Source organism: Mus musculus, chromosome 1, assembly GCF_000001635.26.
Source record: "Mus musculus strain C57BL/6J chromosome 1, GRCm38.p6 C57BL/6J".
NCBI classification, from domain to species: Eukaryota; Metazoa; Chordata; class Mammalia; order Rodentia; family Muridae; genus Mus; species Mus musculus.
The window spans coordinates 99623385-99647050 of NC_000067.6; the positions used below are offsets into that span (position 1 = coordinate 99623385).

General features: G+C 38.9%; 1 pseudogene; it reads right to left on the bottom strand.

Moving 5' to 3' along the window:
* On the bottom strand, nt 15012-16943 carry Gm18248 (predicted gene, 18248; annotated as a pseudogene).

The window sequence follows — 23666 nt, forward strand, 5'->3', positions numbered from 1 at the left end:
ACCAAAAGTGATTATTTTTCATATAGAACAAAGAGAAAACAACTCCTATCCCAAAAGAACTGTGTATACAATCTCTCTGAGTTTGGATACTCTGGTCCTAACCAGAGGCAGTCATGGACATTGTATTTCTGGATTTTAATGGAATGAAATTGACAATATGTATCCATGATGCAAGAGACTATTTTCTCAGGTTCAGTTCTTTATTTGTTTCAATATCTGGATCCATTTAATTCCAAAAGATGGTAGATCCAACATATTGGTATCTGATGTATACCAGACTGGATTCTGTAGCACATATGAATACTTCCTTATTCTGAGTGGAATCAAATGTACAAAATATGACAAATTTGGTTAAAAATTCCTTTATTCATCTGCAGGTTACATGACATTATATTACATGCTTATATACTTTAATCATTTATATTTCATTAAAATAAGAATTGAAAGCCTGAACAGTCAACATTCTGGAGTAATGTATGTGTACTTTGCATGTTCTTTTTAAAAAAGATTTGATTTATAATGTGGCATCAGAAAACTGTGTAAGAGGCAGGAAAAAATGTATCATTATTTCCAGTTAGTCAGTAGAGCAGTTGAGACTAAGTAATTATCTTTTTCAGAATGAATATAATATTATATATAAATATGTATAATTTATAATTCTGTGTAATATATACTATGGCTAAATGTACATATGTTTATGTGTATTATATAAATGTATATGTATGCCTGTATGTATGTGAAGATTAGTCTATCTGTCTATCTATCTATCTATCTATCTATCTATCTATCTATCTATCTACCTATCTATCTATCTATACACACATACACATATACACATATGTGTGTGTTTATGGTAATATATATTAGTTTAACAGATACAATCAGAAGGGGCAATAATCCCACGATATTTTCTACAGTTCATTTTTATTTCAATATGCTTGTTTTTACTTAAATGCAATTTTTATGCTGTATATTTCTATGTAGGATGGAACTTATAGAGATAGGTGATGGGATGTTGCGAATGAGAATCCATGAAATGGTAGCCATTACTATCTTGAAATAGCATTTAGAGACAGGGATTCAGGTGATAAAGAAAATCTGTGAAAGACTTAGGAGAAATACAGCTGCTATTCTACCTAAGAAATCACTAGAAACTTCAGAAGGACAGAGACTATTCTCAGAATAAACTTATGTAGCACCCTGGAAATACTGGTGAAATTATTTCTTCAAAGCATATACAATTGTGAGCCCATGTTCAGGGGTGAATGCAATAGAGCACACCTGTTCAAGAAGAATTAGATGGAGAATCAATCATCTCTTGCTTCTGATTCTCAGTCCATTCCTAACATTAGCCTATTTAAGGAGTTTTGACATTCAGGGGATGCTTTCCTCATCCATCACTCCTTTAATCCGTTAGCCAAATCTGTACACAAAGCATCATCGACAAGTTGAGAACTAGTCTTAAACAATGTCCTATATTTCTCTACCCAATTAAGGTGGCAGCCAAGAGTATTCATCAGACTAAGCAAGGGAGATTGATAGAGGAACAGATGACACATGATGAGAACAAGTTCACTGCCCAATAATTAGAATGTATTTAATATGTTAGAATGCTGAAACCGGAGATAGTAAATGTGAATAAGCCCAACTACTAGAAAGAAAGAATTGTCACAAATATCTGGAATCTTCAATACTGTATTTTTGAGAATAAAATTAATATGTCATTCTAGAAAACATATGACAGTTTATTGTAATATTTGACACAGAGTTAGCATATAACCTTAAAATCCCTCGTGAAAATTAATGATGCACATTTATAGAAAAAAAAGTATATGGATGCATGAATAAGCTTCAATCTCCCCAAATTAGAGGAAATACCTCTAAATGACTTTTAATCATTGAAGAATTATGTGGTAGACAGCTACACAATGGAAAATATTCAGAATAAATAAGAACTAATTATTGTACTATACAATAGTTTAGCTATATTAGAAGCACTTCCTTTGTTTAGAATGTAAATTTAGAAGCTAAAGAAAAGTTCAGGGATTAAGAGCCCTTTTGCATGAGTATAAAGAGAGTTCAAATCCAAGCATTTACATAGCAACTCAGCCTCATCACATACTTTTACACTAAGGAAACAGAAAGAAGAGAATCACTGGGGTTTGTTGGCTGCCACACTAGCTAAAATAAAATGTAATCTCCATTTAGGTGAAGCTTAGGAAAAGACATTCTCTCCAAAGGAAAATTCAGAATAATAGGAAGGAATCTAACACTCTCTGCCACCCCAACCCTTTCCACAACATGGTCACCTGAGTACTAAAATCTGATCATACATCTGTACATACACTTCAGTCATATGCATGTGAACAAACACAAACAAGTAAAAAGATTGTTTCAACAGAAAAAAGTCAGCCTTAAGAAGCTACTTTCTTCTGTACTGCATGTTGTCATTCACATGGTAATCTCAGAAAAATAATATTAGAGAAATGTGAAACCTGAGCACTTCTAAGGGATAATAGCAGAGTGGTAGAACTATTTGTTTCCCAATGTGCTGGTAGCTTCAGAAGTCTTAGATTTCCATAAGTTCAGTGATAGCAGATCTAAAAATGTGGTCTTCCTATAATATAATTATATGTTTAAGATATAATAATTTCTAAATATAAAAGTAACATATTAAAAAATTCTCTAGAAAAACCCTTTCAAGAGTAAACAATAATGATAGTGTAAATAATCAAACAATAAAGTTATTCATTCAGTAATATTATAACCTGAATAAAATGTTTATGTGTGCATGTTTGTATGCAGGGAAACATGTGCATATGGTTCCTTTTACATGTGTACTCATGGTTAGAGAGAAATCCCAGGTATACACCCTTGTTTTGTTTAGGTGAATTTTAAGGAAGTACACTCAATGTTTTATTCACTGGATAAGCACCTCAGTCATGATTCACTTTTTGAAAAGAGCTAAAAGTTAAAGAAAGAAGCTTTGGAAAACAGTATCCAAAGCATACTATTGTCTAGCTTGCCACCATTTCTGCTGATATGTACATGACTGCAAGTGTAATATTTTCTATTTGAATGGCTATAGATATAGATGTTAGGCATTTAACATAGTCCACATTCAGAAGGAATATTTCCATTACTTTTTGAGGAGCCAGAATTGAACAGATTTTTTTTTTTGATAATTTAAAACTTCTGTCGATGGGGTTGTTAAGCATACATGATACTCTTGATGTGGAAAGATGCCTCAGTGGCTAACATGCTTGCTATTCAGCATGAATAACAGAGTGTAAATGTACAATATAGATGTTGGGTGGCTGTGGCACTCCACCTGAAATTCTTTCTTTCAGTAGTTAGAAAGGATAGAACACCAGAAAAACTGGCTAGCAAGACTACTTATCAGTAAATGCTGGTTTCACCTCAGGGACCCTGATTTAAGATATAAGGATGGGTTTTAATTGTATGATAAAATTAACCTTTACCTCCTTAGGTTGCTTTAGGTCAATGTCTTTATCATAGCAATAAAAAACAAAGTAGAAGATTGGCCACTTGTTTAACCCCAAATGGAGGCAGTTATGAAAATTAAAAATAGACTGACAAATAAAAGTCTTCACAATCCACAAAAAGACATGGTTATAATGCAGATGAAAGGTCAGTTTCTATGTTTTTGTTTTCTCCTACATAACCTTCATAAAGGCTGGGATGTATATACTGGTGTGTACTTAGACCACAGTGGGTGACCAGAGTTTCTCACCCTTTAATTTTAGCCTTTCTTAAAATAACAACAACCATAACAGCCAAAACAAAACATTTCAAAGTTTCATAATTAACTTCCCAGCAGAGAAAATTTACCATTACTCTTTTAAGATCATTATTGAATATAACTTGACTGAAAACTGCCCTTGTCTGCATGGAACCTGTCTCTAGTGCAAGTGGGCAAGGAGTCAGTGGGAATTGACAAACAGACTCGACACAAGGGAGTGTGGATCTGAATGTAATTTGTCAAATCAAGCATCAAACTTTTTATACAGAAAAAAATAGGGAAGTTGGGTGACACATCGGCAAGGTACAAAGAGGTTACTGGATTCTTACACAAAACAGAGGACTGCAAACATGGAAGAACTGGCAGGAACCAACTTGGATAAAATTCAATGTTAACAACTGGGATCAAAAACAGCTCCACCTAAGGTCCACTTAATCTTAGAAACCAGGGGCAAGGGCTTCGTGCCCTTGCCATAGTTCCTATTCTAGTCTATTGTATAGACCACCTTCCCCTTAGGCCATTGTAAATACTTGTGTATGGGTGTAACTCAGCTATCCATAGATCTAAGTATCTACTCTGGTTCCTCTTTAGGTCACAAATGTCCTTCTTCCTAGATAATGGTAAATTTCTGTGTAGGGCAGTGACTTAGCTATCCATGCCCAGGGTTGAATCAAGGATTGCGGATCAAGGACTGCCTAGAATCTAACTTAGCTATATGTCAAAATATCAATCCTAGCCGGACATGGTGGCACACACCTTTAATCCCAGCACTTGGGAGGCAGAGGCAGGCAGATTTCTGAGTTCGAGGCCAGCCTGGTCTACAAAGTGAGTTCCAGGACAGCCAGAGCTACACAGAGACACCCTGTCTCGAAAAATCAAATATATATATGTATGTCAATCCTTAGGAGCACTTATAATAAAGCAATATTAAGGCAAAGCACACAGTTCCGTTTACCAACTAAAGCAAGGACATTGGAGCATTCTTTATACAGGATGCCACGATTCCAGAAGACAAAGTTTCCGTGAACTTTTTGCCTAGGGACAGCGCCCAGGTTTTCGGGGCCTGTTGTGCTTGTCACTACTGGAGTGGATGTAGCAGAAAACACAAAATCAAAACACAAAATTAAAGTTATCTTGGATTTGAGAATACTATACAGATTACTACTGGGTTTTCCATACTTCTTTCCTGCTACATATTTCTCCAGAGATTTAGTCTCTACATTTGTGCCTGTTTAACATGCTTATCTATGAATTGCATATTACATCAGCTCTTTCTAATATACTTTTAGATTTTCTGTGCCTGCATGCCTGTATGTGCACAACATCCGTGCATGTTGCTCACAGAGTTCAGAAGAAAGCAGTTAGTACCCTGACACCAGAGCTGAAGTTGTGAGCCATCATATTCATTCTCCCTATCAAATCTGGGTCATCAAAAGCATAAAGTACTTTTAACCACTAAGATATGTCTTCATCCCTTAAATTTTCCTCATCTAGCAATTTTTTTCTAATTATTCTTTATTTATTGTTTTTGTGTGGATATGTGTCAATGTGAATGTTGTGATACTGTAAAGATGGCTCAGTAGGCAAAGTGATTACCTTGCAAACTTGAGGTTTTGAGTTCTGATTCTCTTAACTCTTATAAAAAGCTACACATGATGGAATATGCCAAAAAACACATACTGAAGACAGAAGTACAGTAATATCTATGTAGTTCATTGACCAGACATTCTAGCCAATTAGTAACCACCAAGTCTAATGAGAAATCTTGTCTCAAAAACAAAGGTGCAATTGGGGAAGATACCCAAGACACATGTTTATGGCTATACATACCTATGCAGTTACATAAACAGACACACAAAGTATATATACAAAAAGGTTCACAGTTATGTAGCCCTTAATTTATATGAATAAATTAGTGACTTATACACAAAACTCTTTTTTCAGACTATGCATCATGTCAAAGACTAGCCAATGAATTTCACTCTTAAGAGCAAAAGATGACAGTAACTTTAGTAAATACACATAATAAGATAACAAGAATTAATAGTCCCAAGCAACATAGGACTTATAATGACTCTATATTTACTAGTCAATTATAATAACTTCCATGTTCACGAAATCCAATGAACTCTAATATGAGTGTGAAAAAGACAATGTTGAATAATCATTAATTGATGGTAAATAATTTGCTGAGATTTATGAACTATTCTAGTAATAGTACTTGTGAATGGAGCAACAGTTATCTGTATACTAACTTTATAAGTAACAAATAATTTCTACATTCATGAATGTAATTTCTGTCATCAGCTTCTGTACAAACACCCACCTAGAGCTAGGAAAATTCACCTATTTTAACAGATTTGCAGAAAATATATTAGTTTGGTTTCAATTTTTCAAATCTTAATAAGAGTTTACAAAATCATCAATTCTTCACTATTTTTCTATAGGTATAAAAGTATGGCAAAGCACGATGGAGATGGTTCAGAGGATAAAGCATTTGCTGTGCAGGTGTAAGGACCTGGGTTCAGTAGATGCAGTCATGTAGATGTGAGATTCCAGTTCTCTTCTAGAATTCCTCAGAAACTTATAGGGCCAGTACCATTTATACAGAGAAAAATAAGACACTGCTTCAAAAATGGTGAAAGTCCTAAACCAATGCCTCAGAGTGTTCTTTCACCAATGTGAAATACTGTGGCATAAGCATGTTCATACTCATTCACATGCAACACACAAGTTCCACACACATGCATAGGTATCACACAGATGAACACACATATTGGCATATAAATAAACTATATACTCTTATATAGGTATAAATCACATAGACATACATAAGATTACTCATGGGCACACACATATATAGCCACAATCCACCCCTCACACAGAGGCATCACTCAGATGCACACATATACATAATCATCACACACATACATACATATACACACACCTTCTCTCATACACATACACACACACACACACACACACACACACACACAGGCATCACAAACACAAATAAATAATTTTGTTTCTGAATTTAAAATGTTAAAGAGTTTTGTAGATTCAAGGTTTACATAAAATGATATCCTGATATAACTATTTTTTATTGGCATTTGGCTGGCAAAAAAAGCAAAAGCAAACAATATGCAAACACTATAGCTTCAAGAATTCATGAAGATGAACTGGATGCATTCTGCACTGTGAGACAGAAACCAAGAGTTAGAGGAGAGTTAGAGAGTGAAATGATGATTTAACGAAATGAGTTAGATGTTAATCTGAGAAGAGGATTTTAGTTAAACTGTTAACTTGGTGGGTAAGAAGTAATGAGGATACTAATGAAGTCACCCCTGTGTATGAGTCTGTGAGAAAAGGAGAAAGACCTGTTGTGAATGTAAATTCTAAAGAATAGAAGCAGAAGCAAGCTTGCAATTTCAGGCATGCTCCTGGCTGCTTCATACCTTCTTTGGTATTGTAACTTTCCCCCTGCTAAGCCCTCTTTACTATGATGGACTGAGATTTCAACCGCCTCAACTAAATTATTCTCTCAGCCATTCAAGCCAGTGGTGAAGAGCCTATTATACCATATGATGCACTCGTTATAATAAAGGCAAAAAATACAGAGAAATATGAAGTCTATTGCTTACAATCTACAATCTATTACTTACAATTGAGGCTCACTTTGGGATATTTTTAATAACATGGTTTTCTTCTTCTTCTTCTTCTTCTTCTTCTTCTTCTTCTTCTTCTTCTTCTTCTTCTTCTTCTTCTTCTTCCTCCTCCTCTCTCTCTCCCTCTCCCTCTCTCTCTCTCTCTCTCTCTCTCTCTCTTCCTCTCTTCCTCTCTCTCTTCCTCTCTCTCTCTCTCTCTCTCTCTCTCTCTCTCTCTCTCTCTCTCTCTCTCTCTCTCTCTCTCTCTCTCTCTCTCTCTCTCCTCTCTCTCCCCTGTGGAGAGCTGCGATAACATTCGCCATCACAAGATGGCACCAGCTTCCGCTGCGCCAGCTCAACAAGCTGTGTGCGCATGTGCAAGAGTGTGTTCACGCCAAGTCATAGCCCACCCCAGGGCGTGTCAATGAGATCATGGGTAAGCGACCAGTCAGGCGTGGACACGCCACTCTAGGGTGTATATAAGCAGTGCCTTTCTGGGGCTTGGGGTCTTCCTCTTCAAGATGCAATAAACGCTTTGCTGCAGAAGGATCCTGGTGTTCCGTGTGCGTTCTTGCTGGTGAGAAGATAGTGCAGGACACTCCCCCTTGTGCTTGCTCTCTCTCTCTCTCTCTCTCTCTCTCTCTCTCTCTCTCTCTCTCTTCCATTTTTTTTTACAGTCCAGTAGTTACCCTTCCAGGTCCCACAGTTCCATATTCCATTCTTCTTTCCCCTTGTTTCCAAGAGGATGTCCTCACACCTCCACCCCACTTCCTGGGGAGTGTTAGGCATGTCTTCTCTTACTGAGGCCAGAACAGGCAGTCCTCAGCTATATGTGGGGGTTGGAGGGAGGGAAGAAGGTCATACTAGCTCGTGTGTGCTGCCTGGTTGATGGCTCAGTGTCTGAGAGATCTCAGGGGCCTAGCTTAGAGAGTGCTGGTCTTCCTCTGGGGTCACCATCCTCCTCAGCTTCTTCCAGTCTTTCTCTAATTAAACCACAAGGGCCTCTGACTTCAACCCATTGGGTGGGTGTAAGTTTCTGCATTTCTCTCAGTCAGCTGCTTCTTGGGCCTCTCAGAGTATAGATATGCTAGGCTCGTGTCTATAAGCACACTTAGCATCAGTAATAGTGTCAGGCCTTGGGGCATCCCCTTGAGATATATCCAAAGATTGGTCAGTCACTAGACCTCCTTTCCCTCACCCATTTCTCCATTTTTTCCCCTTACAGTTCTTTTAGATAGGAACAATTCTGGGTCAGTGTTTTTGACTCTGGGATGGCAACACCATCCCTCCATTTGATGCCCTGTCTTTCTACTGGAAGTGGTCTCTAAAAGTTCCTTCTCCCTACTGTTGACTATTTCATCTAAGGCCCCTACCTTTGAGTCTTGAGAGTCTTTCACTTCCCAGGTCTCAGGTACATTCTAGATGGTCCCCCCACTTCCCACTGTACCCCTTGAGTTTGCATATTTCCATTATTTCTCCTGGCACTCATTCTATATACAAATGGTAGATAGGCTAAGAAAGAAAATAGGGAAACACAATACCCTTCATAATACTCTTAAATAATAGAAAATATTTTGGGATAACTCTAACCACACAAGTGAAAGATCTGTGTGACAAGAACTTCAAGTATCTCAAGAAAGAAACTGAAGAAGACCTCAGAAAATGGAGAGATCTCCCATGCTCATGGATTGGTAGGTTTAACATGTTAGAATTGGCCATCCTAACAAGAGCAATTTAGAGATTCAACACAATTCTCATCAGAATTCCAACACAATTCTTCAAAGACATAGAAAGAGCAATTCTCAGTTTCATATGGAAAACCAAAAAACCCAAAATAGCAAAAAGAGTTCTTAAGAGTTACATGCTTTTAAATTATATTTAAATATCAATTCTATTTAATGACATTTCATATATTTTAACATATTTTATAATGATAATATTTAAATATTAAGGTTTAAATAATAAAATGTTTTTATTAATTTTGTGAGGGTGTTGATATATTGATCATATTTATCCTCCTAGTCCTCTCAAATCGATCTTCTCTCTCTCTCTCTTTCTCTTTCTCTCTCTCTCTCTCTCTCTCTCTCTCTCTCTCTCTCTCTCTCTCTCTCTCTCTCTCTGTCACACACACACACACACACATACAAACACACACACATTCAGTTTGTGTTAAGCAAATATTCTTGGACAAGGTTCTACCCTAATTTGTATTTGATATGCCAGAAATCACATTGCTAAAGTAAACTAACCTAGAATTTATCAAAGTTCAATAAACTTCCAGGTAAAAGTGAAAGATTGTGCCTTATCCTTATCAGCTATGGGGGAATTTTGTTTGTCTTGAGCTTGTGTAGTTTTTGTGCATGCTCTCAAAAGCATTGTGAGCTTATATCTGCTCTCAAAAGCATTGGGAGCTCATATCTACAGCTGCTCTATTGTGTCCAGATAATGTGTTTCTTTGGATTCATCTATTATCTCTTACTGTTAAAAATCTTATCACTTCATCTTCCATATAGAGACTTGAATGTTCAATAGAAGAGTGTGATAAAGATGTCCCACTTAGAACTGAGGATTCTAAAGTCTCCCCAACTCTGTTCCATGTCATTGGCCATTTGCAAGTCTCCTTTTAATTGCCATTACTGCAAGAAACTTCTCTGATGAGGGTTGAGAGACACACTGTTATATCGGTATAATAATAAATCACTAAGAGACATTGAACACTATATCCAGTTATAAAAATAGTAATAGTACCCTACAGCCAGCAGGTTTTTGACCTATGTATCTGTAGCCTCCCCCAGCCCTGAGTAGGATGGCTCAGACCTCACAGCCACTGAGAATGTAATCACCTGTGGTGGAGCCTTCCCACCTAGATGGCTCTATTGTTCTGTCAAGGCACTGTACTTCTCTGAGACACTGCTACCTTCTGAGAGGCTGAGAGATTCCTGAGAGATTCCAGAGACAGCAAGCAACCCAGTGATTGACACCTTCTTACCAAACCTGGGCTGTCAGACAGATTGCTTACAGGCTGGCAACAGGCATCAAGAATGGATCTGTGGATCTGTGTCTCTCTAACTGCATATGTAGCAGAAGATGGCCTAGTCGGGCCATCATTGGGAAGAGGGGCCCCTTGGTCTTGCAAACTTTATATGCCTCAGTACAGGGGAACGCCAAGGCCAAGAAGTGGGTGTGGGTGGGTAGGGGAGGTGGGAGTGTATGGGGAACTTTTGGAATAGCATTTAAACTGTAAATGAAGAAAATAACTTAAAAAAAAGGTTCTGTGGAAGATGGGCTTTCCGCCTATATAAGCACAGATTTTTAGTAAACTTTGGGTGCTTTGATCAGAATTTTGTCTTGCCCTTGTCTTTTCTTGCCACATATTCTCTTTTAGCCCCTACCTGCCTTTCAGGAGTACCTGGCTGGTGTGGCTGCGGGCAGTCACATGTACCCACATGTTTCTGGCCTCATATGGTTCCATCTTATTGAACAGAGGCAGTAGATCCAGTCAGAAAGTAATAGAATCTCCATAGTATTTGTAGCACTATTATACCTGGAGGCAAATCTTTACTGGTACGTAGTCGTTGTAGCCAGCAGGATCCAGTTATGGGATAGTGATAATTAATTTTCTTTCCTGGTAATTTGCATAGTATCTTCCAGTGTTATGAAAATCATCCTCTAGGAATGAAGCTTCCAGGTCATAACTCACTTGATTTTTCTACGTATATAGTTCAAATTTGTGGTGTTTTCTGTAATAAGTTCTTGCCAGCAAGTTATGGCATGTAACCAACCCATAGAGTAGCAATTCAAGTGGAAGAAAGCATTCCAGATAAAAGAGGTTTTAATTGATAGCATATCTAGTTCTCCTACTGTCTCCATAACATAAGGTAAAACCATTTAAACAATTTTCATGTGTATATATTTTATTAAAGTTTCCAAAAGTTTCTAAGTTCCTTAGGGTTTTCAAAAGACTTTTAATGTTAATTATCTTTTTTCATATTCCTTCTTTGATCTTTTCTTTACATTCCTCACTCCCTTGAGTCCAGGGAACACTTTACTGTAGATCACATGATTTTATTCATTTAAGAAAACATATGGAAATCATAATCTTACTATGTGCTATTCTGTTGCAGTACCCTGGCCAAAGCAACTTAGAAGACAAGGGCTTATTTCATCTCGTAATTTCAGTTTACAATCTATCATAGCAATCATATGGCAAGAGCTTCAGACAGGTGTTCACAGTCCATACATGTTGGGAGCCGCCCCCACATTCGCCGTCACAAGATGGCGCTGACATCCTGTGTTCTAAGTGGTAAACAAATAATCTGCGCATGTGCCAAGGGTATTTTACCACTACTTGTACTCTGCCTTTCCCGTGACGTCAGCTCGGCCATGGGCTGCAGCCAATCAGGGAGTGATGCGTCCTAGGCGAAGGATAACTCCTCCTTAAAGGGGACGGGGTTTCCGCCATTCTCTCTCTTACTTGCGCTTCTTGCGCTTTTGCTCTGGCGCGCTGGCGCTCTGGCTCCTAAAGATGTAAGAAGGGGGCTTTCGTTTTTGGGGCTTGGGGTTTTGCGCTCCTGCTCCTGAAGATGTAAGCAATAAAGTTTTGCCGCAGAAGATTCTGGTTTGTTGTGTTCTTTCCTGGCCGGTCGTGAGAACGCGTATAAGAGGTGTTCACAGTCCATACAGAATTAAAAGCCTACATAGATTGTCCAGTCCAGCAGGACCTAGTTATTCTGTGGGTGGAGGGGGACCGAGGCCTGCAAGAGAAGCAGGTGGAGAAAGGGGAGCGAGACCAAGCAAAGAGTTGTCAAGGTCTGTTTAATGGAAGCTAGGAGCCTGGTTATAAGCACACAGTGAGAGAGTATAGGGTTGGGTTGAGGGGGCATAATAAAACACAGAGAAAGGGAGGGACATCTGGGGCGAATGCTGATTACAGGCTTCTCGTAGTTTATCTTGGAATGTTGGCCCCCTAACAGTCCCGGGGGGCCTTCAAACATTCTGCAGTTTATCTTGGAGTGACATAAACAGTCCCAGCCACCAAACGGAGACATGGATGAGGAGGTGAAGCTGCCTTAATCTAAGCCGTTCTAGTCGGCAAGTGAAGGAGGGAGTGAAGCTGGCAGTCTCAGGCGCCAGGTGGAGACAATGAAGGAGGGGGTGACATATTCCCTTCAAAGAGTCAGCCGGATTGGTGAGAATTATTGGGATCTAGTTTCCCACAGTTTGGTCTCTCACTATAAATGAAATAATATTTCTATGTTAGTGCTCAAGTGGGTTATATCATCATCATTAGAGGTCAAAATACCTTGGCTAGGTAATATTCCTACATATAATGTGTGGCTTATTAAAACAGAAAAAATAAAAGGAAATATTATATTACATACTATAAGCATGTGTTATATTATACAGTTGTAACACACTTCTACATTTCTTACAACCCCTTTTAATGCATACTAACATGATGTTTCTATAAGTTATAATAAATGAAATACTCAATAATTATTAATGTAATACATATTTTAAATATATTGTTAAAATATTCAACTCAGTTCTACAAACTGCATATTATTCAAGAATAAGCTAGGACACAAACGCAAAATTGTTTTTTTTTCACTAGAGGAATATATGAGATTTAAATATGCAAAACATATGTGTGTGTGTGTGTGTTTTTTAACTCATAGTTCACACCTTTTTTGTCTGTCTCTGGTTGCAATTGAAAGATACACTGAAAACACAAGTATGTGCACCATGCATGACATTTTCATACATGTCCTGGGGATTGAACTTCAGGTCTCATGCTACATAGGGATTCATCTCCTTAGTCCTTTAATATTTTTTACATTAAGGAAAGAAATGTACCCTTCTTATTACATGAAAGTGAGAAGAAATATACAAATGATATACATATATGTAAGCATGAAACACAGGAAAATTTAAAAGAAGAATTTAAAATTGAATTTCTATTAATTTTCTAACTGTGCACTTCTATGTCAGTGTTCATATGCAGGCAAAGCCTTTGGAACCACAAGGAGAGAGTCAGATTTTCCTGAAGCTGCAGTTGCAGGTATTGTAACTGCCGGACATGGGTACTTAGCAAATGAACTTGAGTTCTCAGGAAGAGAGTATATGTTATAGCAGGTGATTCATCTCTCCAGCCAATGAAAATCGGGCTTTCTTTTGAAGCTACCAAAACAAATCATGGAGGATGAGTAAAGTTCCAATGTGATTCTACTCCTGAATCATGATAGCTCTAAATCTAAACCAGATCACAAAGAAAAATATCACCATAAGCCTTTGTCTAATATTGAAATGTAATGTAAATGACAGTGTTCTTAAGCCATCAACAAACTCAATACCACAATAATGCTTCAATTATTTCCCTTCAGAATATCCAATTAATCCTAACTAGTTTGCTACTGATATTAAATAGCAAATTGATGTATTAAATAGCACCCATTAATCAGATTTTTAAAATATTTGTATGGTATAGTTCTATATATCCCATGGAGATTTTGTTTGTTTGTTTGTTTGTTTGTTTGACACAAAGTTGCTCTGTAAGACCGTTGGGTACCCTGGAACTCACTGTGTTGGTCAGGTTAAACTCAAACTCACAGACCCACTTGCCACTATCTCCTTAGTGCTGGGGTTAAATGTGTGCACCACTATCACTATCCACTTGATATACATATTTTTAAGACTTACTTTTGTCTATATTGATGTTTGTGATTGTATTTATGTTCACATGTGAGCATTTGTACATAGAGGCCAGAAGTGGGCATCTAATCCACTGTAGCAAGAATTACACGTGGTGTGAGTTGATATGTGAGTCCTGGAAACTGAATTCTGGTCATCTACAACAGCAGCATGTGTTCTTAACTGCTGAGCTATCCATCCAAGTTCTCAAAACAGATGTGTCACTCCACACAAAATATAGGGAAAGAATGACCAATGAAGTTGCTTCTGTGGCATCCCCTGTCTCTGGTTCCCTCCAGAGTCTCAGATTTTCCTTTTTCAACATCTTATGTTTTCACCAACAATCTCATTTCCTAATTTGTTGAGTGCTTACACCCACTAATATAGATAAAGAGTGCTTTAAAGTATGTAATATTAAATGTTCCTGAGGTTTAAAGGAACGTGCATCTTTTGGAATAAGTAGACCTGCCAACAGAAAAATATATTGAATAATAAAATGTTCACATTGCCCAGTATTCTTCATAACTCTAAATTTATTTACAGATTTAGACTTTCAAATCATCTTCAGTGTGTCTATGCTTTATGGTCTACAAGGGAGCCCAGAGGAAAAATTCATTTTAATCTAATTTAAAATCTCAGAACTAAGCACACAACTATCAGGCAGTATCCTCCATGGTAAACATTAGGTAGACAGATGGCTAAACCAATCTTCTGTTTTATAAAGGTGTTAGCTTGATGATTTCATTGCCCCAAACACCATTTTTTCACTGAAGAAATATTCTGAAGAATCTGGTCATGTGAAAGAAAAAGTTAATTTTTTTTTAAATTATCATTATTGGTATCTGTGTGTACGTAAGATGGTAGTGTGTACAAGAATGCATGCACAAGAAAACAGTAGTGTTGAGGGCTGGTCATCAAGAGGGACCACAGTGCTGGCCAGCAGCCAAGCCCAAGGAAAGACTTTACCTGCTTTCCAGAGATGCCTTCCTGCTGTTCCAAGTCCTTCAGTTCCCTAAAGGGGCCATGGAGATCCCTCCAGCCCACAGTGAACTAGGCCTTCTTCTGGCCAGTATGATACAACATGCACAGATCCTGAGCTGAGCCTTCATTCAGAAGATCCAATACTTGTTTGTGACAAGTGCTAGTAACTCTGGGCTAATCTGTAGCTTCTAGCAGTCTTCAGCCTTTTCCATAGCCTCTGACACATGTGATGGCTTATTTTTGTTGTGTTTTTTAGAAAGTAAATTGTGTTTGAGGATTATGCCTGCTTCTGAATCAGTTGCAGGGTCATCACCACTTTTTTCTGAGGTTTTGCCACTGTGTTTGTACAAGTGGAAGGGGGCTGGAAATCATGAGACATTTTTTCCCTTCATATCTAGGATCTCCTGTGCCAACACCTTTGCCTATAGTTCTTTCTACTTCACCTTAAGTCTCTCAATCTCCAAGTTCTTTCCTACACTGTCTTAATGAGTACCATTCTTGTCTTGCTTTGGGGTATTCAGTAGAAGTATACCTTCTTGTTCCCCTGAGATCCCAACAAATGATATAAACTCAGGAACTTCTCCAACATAGCTGGATCCACATTGCTTAGGTTCTATAAGAGGCTTAGTTTCTGGGAGGCAGTTGATAAAACTGCTGTAGAGTTAGGACTCCCCATTGATTCTTCTACAAGACCTTTGGCTTTCTTTGCCTTTGATGGGCCTAGAAGTTCTTTTTGCCAAAGCTTAACAGGTGTGTAGGCATGAGGCTGTAGACTCCCATTGGTGAAAGGCCAATTAATCAGCTCCTTGGACCTAGCAGTGAAGTTCAATGCTCAGAATGATTCCAAGTAAAAATGTCTTTCAGGAGCAGTGTTGGTAATGATGATGTTATGAGCTGAGCCTTCCAGAGAGTCTGGCAATAGGCAAATGATTTTTCTGTCCCAGTATAATATAGGAGGGGAGCCCTAATATGATGCAACCTCCACTTTGCCCAGTACAAGAAGCAGGTGTTGATGGCGCCACTCTCTTTGAGTTGAATGCACTGGTTCCCTTGTTGTGGTTGTCCTCTGAGCCAACCAAATCAATATGGTAGAGTTTTCCTTTTCACTAGTGAAACAGAGTCAAATGTCCATGCTGATCCACCTTGATAAAGAGCATTGAATGATATGGTAAGAGCACTGCTTAAGCAGAGTAGCTCCTACAACTTGATTTCTACAGGCTGGCAGAAGTACTGCTCAAAGTCAGAGAAGCAAGTATTGGGGTCCTGGGTGAGAACTGGAATCAGGATGTTCCCTCGACAATCTTCTCATATCACTAGGTCTCCTGATGCAGGATATAAGAGGTCTAATACCTTTTCCTGGTAGACCTCTAAATAGGACATCCTGACAGAAATGTCCCATGGCCAGCCTTCAGCACTTTCTTCCCTTGTTATCTGCAGGAGGTCTATGAGAGGCTAAGGAATCACTCCATGTTGTTCCCATGGGGCTACCCAGTATTATATGTGTCTTCCCTGCCTCAATAGTCCCATATGTAAGCACACTGGTATTCTGCCCATCCAGCAAGTGCCACAGGATAGGCTGTACTGAACCTACTTAGATGTTCTGCTGAGTGCTCTTCTCTCAATAAAAGACATTAAACTGATATTTAGTATTCTCATAGGATTTCCTCAAGGTGGCCACCTCAAGAGAGCAGCTTTATATGCCTCTTACACAAGGGCATCCCTTTCCTTTTTTTTCTTCATCCATAAATGGGCATAGTCATAAAATTTATCTGGATGCGGGCACCAGACAACCTCAACCTTGCTTAGAGAGTTTTCAGCTCATGGGGTGACCACCACCATCTCTGGTATCTGTGGCCTCACCTTAGTCACAACATCAATATTCCTCCATACAACCCTGAGATTCCACCTCACACCAGTCAGAATGGCTAAGATCAAAATTTCAGGTGACAGCAGATGCTGGTGAGGATTTGGAGAAAGAGGAACATTTCTCCATTGCTGGTGGAATTGCAAGCTGGTACAACCACTCTGGAAATCAGTCTGGTGGATTCCTCAGAAAATTGGACATAGTACTACAAGAGGATCCCACAATACCTCTCCTGAGCATATACCCAGATGATGTTCCAACTTGTAAAAGGAACACATACTCCACTATGTTCATTTATTTATAGTAGCCAGAAACTAGAAAAAACCCAAATGTCTCTCAACAGAGGAATGGATACAGAAAATGTGGTACACTTACACAATGGAATATTACTTAGCTATTAAAAACAATGAATTAATGAAATTCTTAGGCAAATGGATGCATTTGAAGGATATCATTCTGAGTGAGGTAACCAATCACAAAAGAACGCACATGATATATACTCACTGATAAGTGGATATTAGCCCAGAAACTTAGAGTACTCAAGATACAATTTGCAAAACACACGAAACTCTAGAATAAGGAAGACCAAAGTGTGGATACTTCATTCCTCCTTAAAAGGGGGAACAAAATACCCATGGAAGGAGTTACAGAGACAAAGTTTGGAGCTGAGATGGAAGGAAGGACCACCCAGAGACTCTCCTACCCAGGGACCCATCCCATAAACAACCACCAAACCCAGACACTATTGCATATGCCAGCAAGATATTGCTGATAGGACCCTGATATAGCTGTCTCTTTTGAGGCTATGCCAGTGCCTGGCAAATACAGAAATGGATGCTCACAGTCATATATTGGATGGAACACAGGGCCCCCAATGGAGGAGCTGGAGAATGTACCTAAGGAGTTGAATGGGACTGCAACCCTATAGGAGGAACAAAAATATCAACTAACTAGTACCCCCAGAGCTTGTGGCTCTAGCTGCATATGTAGCAGAAGATGGCCTAGTCGGCCATCATTAGTAGGAGAGACCCTTGGCCTTGCAAAGTTTATATGCCCCAGTACAGGGGAATGCCAGGGCCAGGAACCTGGAGTGGTTGGGTTGGTGAGCAAGGGGAGGGTATAGGGGACTTTCAGGATAGCATTTGAAATGTAAATGAGGAAAATATCTAATAATTAAAAAAAGAAACACACAGTCATGTACATATCCACAAAGCCTTATGGAAAGTACAAGAACCACTTCAGGATCAGGTGAAGAAAATAACTTCTTAGGAATTAGACTTTTTAATCCTCTAGGAAAGCAAGAAAAATATGAAATAATATATGTAAATAAATGCACAATTCTTAGTGTCACAGATCCCTAAATCAAACTAAGTAATATGTTAATGAATGTTGGGGACCATGACTTAGAATCACCATATAGATTGACAGGGTATCTGCTGCTGCCTCAAGCCAAAAGAGAGATAAGAGAGACAGCACCGCAATGTTGGGAGAGGTAAAAGAGAAGCAGTGTCTTCAAGGGACAAAGAGTAATTTAAGCACAACTAGAAATGTGAGATATATACAGACTTGATCCATGAAGCATATTCTGACATCTCTCAGGTAGAATACAGCCACAAATAGCCTATGGAAATGACTATAGGAAGTAGTCAAAGAAATTATAGCTACTGATTTATTTTGCATATAATTTGCTTGTTCATGCATGTTCAGAATTTGAGAGTCTATGTGTGCACATCTTTACACATAAATGTGCAAGCTCGTGGTTGATATAGAGTGGCATATTTTCTCTCTTATTTTATTCATGTAAGGTATCTTTCTGGACCCACAGTTCACAAATTCGGACTAGTTTAGCTAGCCAACTTTCCCCCTACAATCTGTCTCTGCCTCTTGTGTATAGCCTATTACATGAGTTCTGAGAGTCAAATAAATTCTTGTTGGCTGTAAGTACCTCCTCCGCCGAACCACAAACTAGCACCCAGAACATATTTTAAAGTACAGGATAAGTGGATCTCCAGGGTTTTAAAAATGCTACTGGTGAAAGACAGCAACTATAATTTTATACCCTTGAGACAGATTATCTGAACTGATACTGCCTTATCTAATAGAATGTAATAGAAAGAATAGAAAGGAATATAGTAATAAATGTTTAATCTCAATTGGGCATTCTTACCCCACCTATGATCCCTTACTTACCAAATGAAAGACACAAGACTTTTTTTTTTAATTTATAGTAAGCCCTAATAAGTACTAGAGCTGGACAGATATCTATCCTCTATGATATTATATCTACTTCACTGACAATGACCCTGAGATATGACATTCCATATTCTGCCTGGCAACTCTCATTCCAAGGGGACAGCCCTCATGGCCAATTCTTATGATCCTGTTCCCCATGATATCGTCTCCTCTCTCCTTATCCTCGCTCTCTCTCTTTCCCCTCTCTCCCTCTCTCCCTCCCACTTCCTTCCCTCCCTGCCTCTTTCTCTCATGGTTCTCCTCAGCCCCCAAGCATGGGAAACAAAACCCTACCTACTTCTCTTCTGCTCAGCTATAAGCTATTGACATCTTTATATAACCACTTATTTTAAATTAAGGAGCATTGTCACATAGAATTACTTGATGTATATGAGGATTCTCTCATCCCTGCAGGCAACCAGACCTTGGAGGCTATAATACAGCATTATAACACATAGCAACAAAGTAAACTCAACAGAGGAACACTGTCTGGAGACAAAAATGGGTTGCTAGTTTATTACTTTAATTTTGCATTTGAAGGTAAAAATGCATCTTAAATAACATAAGCTTGTTTTGCATAGCATAAAAAGAGGCATGCTTAGAGTCATATTGGGCACATGCAACTCGGTCTTGTTTTGTTCATACAGATGAGTTTCTACCCATAACGCTGTTTTTACTTGTTTGCTAAAGCAAACTTTAATATATATATATAGCCAGTCCAGTACTGTTTGGATATACCCTTAGTCATTTGATTATGCAGTGTCTGGTTCCTGGCCACCCAACAGTGTAGGGCATGGGCTCCCTATCATAGAATGGACCTCAAATTAAACCTAACACTGGCTGCTCACTCCTACAAATTGCCTAACACCATTTCTGTAGCACAATTTACAGCCTGGAAAGATCGTAGGTTAAGGATTATTTGGTTGGAGTGGTGTCTGGCTTTCTGTTTCTGTATGCTGTGGAATACCTTCTGTACCAAAGAGGCTAGACTTTATGTGTAAATGTTCCATGCAGACACCATCTCCATCTCACTAGAGCTATGTGAAAGTTATCTTCAACAATGGAGCCTTACTGGCACTTTTCAAAAGTGGCTTTCTAACCTTGCATCAGCATAGGTCACTTAGGGATTTCTATGGGACACTCTTGGCCAACAACTCAACCAACTGAAGACCTGTCCCACTACTACTAAATATTACAGTTCAGACTCGATATCCTCCATTACTAGGAACACTCACTTTGGTCACTCTCCAAGATTCCAGGAAGTTTGCACTGCTTTAGGGTTCTGTACCCCCACCTGAATGCTCCCCATTCTATTTGTTTCTGCCTACACTCTCTTGCCATTCCTTTCTCTCCCACATGATACTTCCTGCTTCAGTTTCCAAATGCTGCCATTCCACAAGTAAAATTTATTCTATTTCTCATTCCATGAATCCCCCATCTCTTCTTTTTCTTCCTTTTTTTCTATTGAATATTTTCTTTATTTACATTTCAAATGTTATCCCCTTTCCTGGCTTTCCTCCCTTCTGGAAATACCCTATCACATCCTCCCTCCCCTTGCTTCTATGAGGATGTTCCTTCACCACTTACATACTCCCACCTCCCCACTCTGGATTCCCCTATACTGGGGTATCTATTGAGCCTTCATAGGACCAAGGAACTCGCCTTCCTTAGATATATGGCAAAGGCCATCCTCTGCTACATATGCAGCTGGAGCCATGTGTACTCCTTTGTTGATGGTTTAGTCCCTTGGAGCTCTAGGGAGTCTGATCCTTTGATATTGTTGTTCTTCCTATGGGGTTGAAAACCCCTTCAACTCCTTCATTCCCTTCTCTAACTCCTCTGATAGGGTCCCTGCGCTCAGCTCAGGTTGGCTGTTAATACTCACCTGTATTTGTCAGGCTCCTGCAGGGCAGATCCTCTCAGGAGACAGCCATATCAGGTTCCTTTCAGTATGTGCTTCTTGGCATCCACAATAGTATCTGGGTTTGGTAACTGTATATGGAAAAATTCCCCAGGTGGGACAGTGTCTGCGTGGCCTTTCCTTTAGTCTCCTCTATACTTTATATCCATATTTGCTTCTGTGTCTGTGTTCATGTTTTCATCTGGTCTGTGAATAGTATCCTGGTTATTTGGAGCTATTGAGCTAGTATCCACTTATCAATACGTGCATACCATGTGTTTTCTTCTGTAGTTGGGTAACTCATGCATTATGATATTTTCTAGTTCTATCCATTTGCATAAGAACTTCATGAATACATCATGTTTGATAGCTGAGTAGTACTCCATTGTGTAAATGTACCACATTTCCTGTCTCCATTCCTCTGTTGAAGGACATCTGGGTTCTTTCCATCTCCTGGCTAGTATAAATAAGTCTGGTATGAACATAGTAGAGCTTGAATCCTTATTACATTTTGGACCATCATCTGGGTATATGCCCAGGAGTTGTATAGGTGGGTCCTCAGGTAATACTATGTCCAAATTTCTGAGAATCTGCCAAACTAATTTCCAGAGGGGTTGTACCTGCTTGCATCCCTACCAACAGTAGAGGAGTTTTCCTTTTTCTCCACATCCTTGCCACCATCTGCTGTCACCTGAGTTTTGATTTTAGCCATTCTGACTGGTGTGAGATAAAATCTCAGGGTTGATTTGACTTGCATTTCCCTGATGACTAACGATGTTCAACATTTCTTTAAGTGCTTCTTGGCCATCCTATAATCCTCAGTTGACAATTCTTTGTTTAGCTTTTTTTTTTTTTTTTTTTTGGATAGGGTTATTTGGTTTTCTGGAGTCTAATTTCTTGAGTTCTTTGCATATATTGGATATTAGCTCTCTATCAGATGTAGGATTAGTAAAGGTATGTTCCCAATCTGTTGGTTGTGTTTTTGTCCTATTGACAGTGTCCTTTGCCTTACAGAAGCTTTGAAGTTTTATGAGGTTCCATTTGTTGATTCTTGATCTTAAAACATAAACCACTGAACCACTGGTCTTCTGTTCAGGAATTTCTCCCCTGTGCCTGTATTTTCTAGGCTCTTCCTCACTTTCTCCTCTATAAGTTTCAGTGTATCTGGTTTTATGTGGAGGTCCTTGATCCACTTGGACTTGATCTTTTTACAAGGAAATAAGAATGGGTCAATTTGCATTCTTTTCCATGCTGACAACCACTTGAACCAGTAGCATTTGTTAAAAATAAAAAATGCTGTCTTTTATCCACTGGATTGTTTTAGCTTCCTTGTCAAAGATAAAGTGACCATATGTGTGTGGGTACATTTCTGGGTCTTCAGTTCTATTTCATTGATCTTCCTGCCTATCTCTGTACCAATATCATGCAGTTTTTTTGTTTTTTTGTTTGTTTGTTTGTTTGTTTGTTTTTGTTTGTTTTTTATCACTGTTGCTCTGTAATACAGCTTGAAGTCAGGAATGGTGATTTCCCCCAGAAGTTCTTTTATTGTTGAGAATAGTTTCTGCTACCTGGATTTTTTGTTATTCCAGACGAATTTGCAAATTGCTCATTCTAACTCTATGAAGAATTGAGTTGGAATTTTTTTTGCCTATTTTTATTAGATTTTTTTAATATACATTTCAAATTTCAAATGCTATCCCGAAAGTTCCCTATACCCTCCCCTCCCCCCCCCTGCCCTGCTCCCCTACCCACCCACTCCTGCTTCTTGGCCCTGGCATTCCCCTGTATTGGGGCATATAAACTTTGCTATACAAAGGGGCCTCTCTTCCCAGTGATGGCTGACTAGGCCATCTTCTGCTACATATGCAGCTAGAGACATGAGCTCTGGGGGTACTGGTTAGTTCATATTGTTGTTCCACCTATAGGGTTACAGACCCCTTCAGCTCCTTAGATGCTTTCTCCATTGGGGGTCCTGCGTTCCATCTTATAGATGACTGTGAGCATCCACTTCTGTATTTGCCAGGCACTGGCATAGACTCATATGAGAGAGCTATACCAGGGTCCGTTCACTAAAACCTGGCATATGCAATAGTGTCTGGGTTTGGTGGCTGATTATGGGATGCATCCCCGGGTGGGGTAGTCTCTAGATAGTCCACCCTTTTGTCTTAGCTCCAAACTTCATCTCTGTAACTTCTTTCATGGGTATTCTTCCTCATATAATAGATAGGAATAGGTACAGAGACCCACAGCCAGACCTCATGCAAATAGAAAGAGATAGAGTGAGAGATTCTAAATTGGAGGCCTCTATCTGGTCCTTCTCCTCAGAGATCAGGGATCCCTGGAGAAGAGGAGGAATGGTGGTAGGAGTCAAAGGGGATAAATTATACCAGGAGAACATGACCCAATAAATATATGAAGCAAACCTTACATGGGCTCACAGAGACTGAGAGGCCAAAGAGAAGGCCTGTATGAGTCTTCACAGGACCTCTGTATATATGTTATGACTACTAGCTTGGTGTTTTTGTGAGACAGCTAAATATGGGAGTGGGTGTAGTTTTGATTCTTTTGTCTGTGCTTATGACTCCTTTCCTT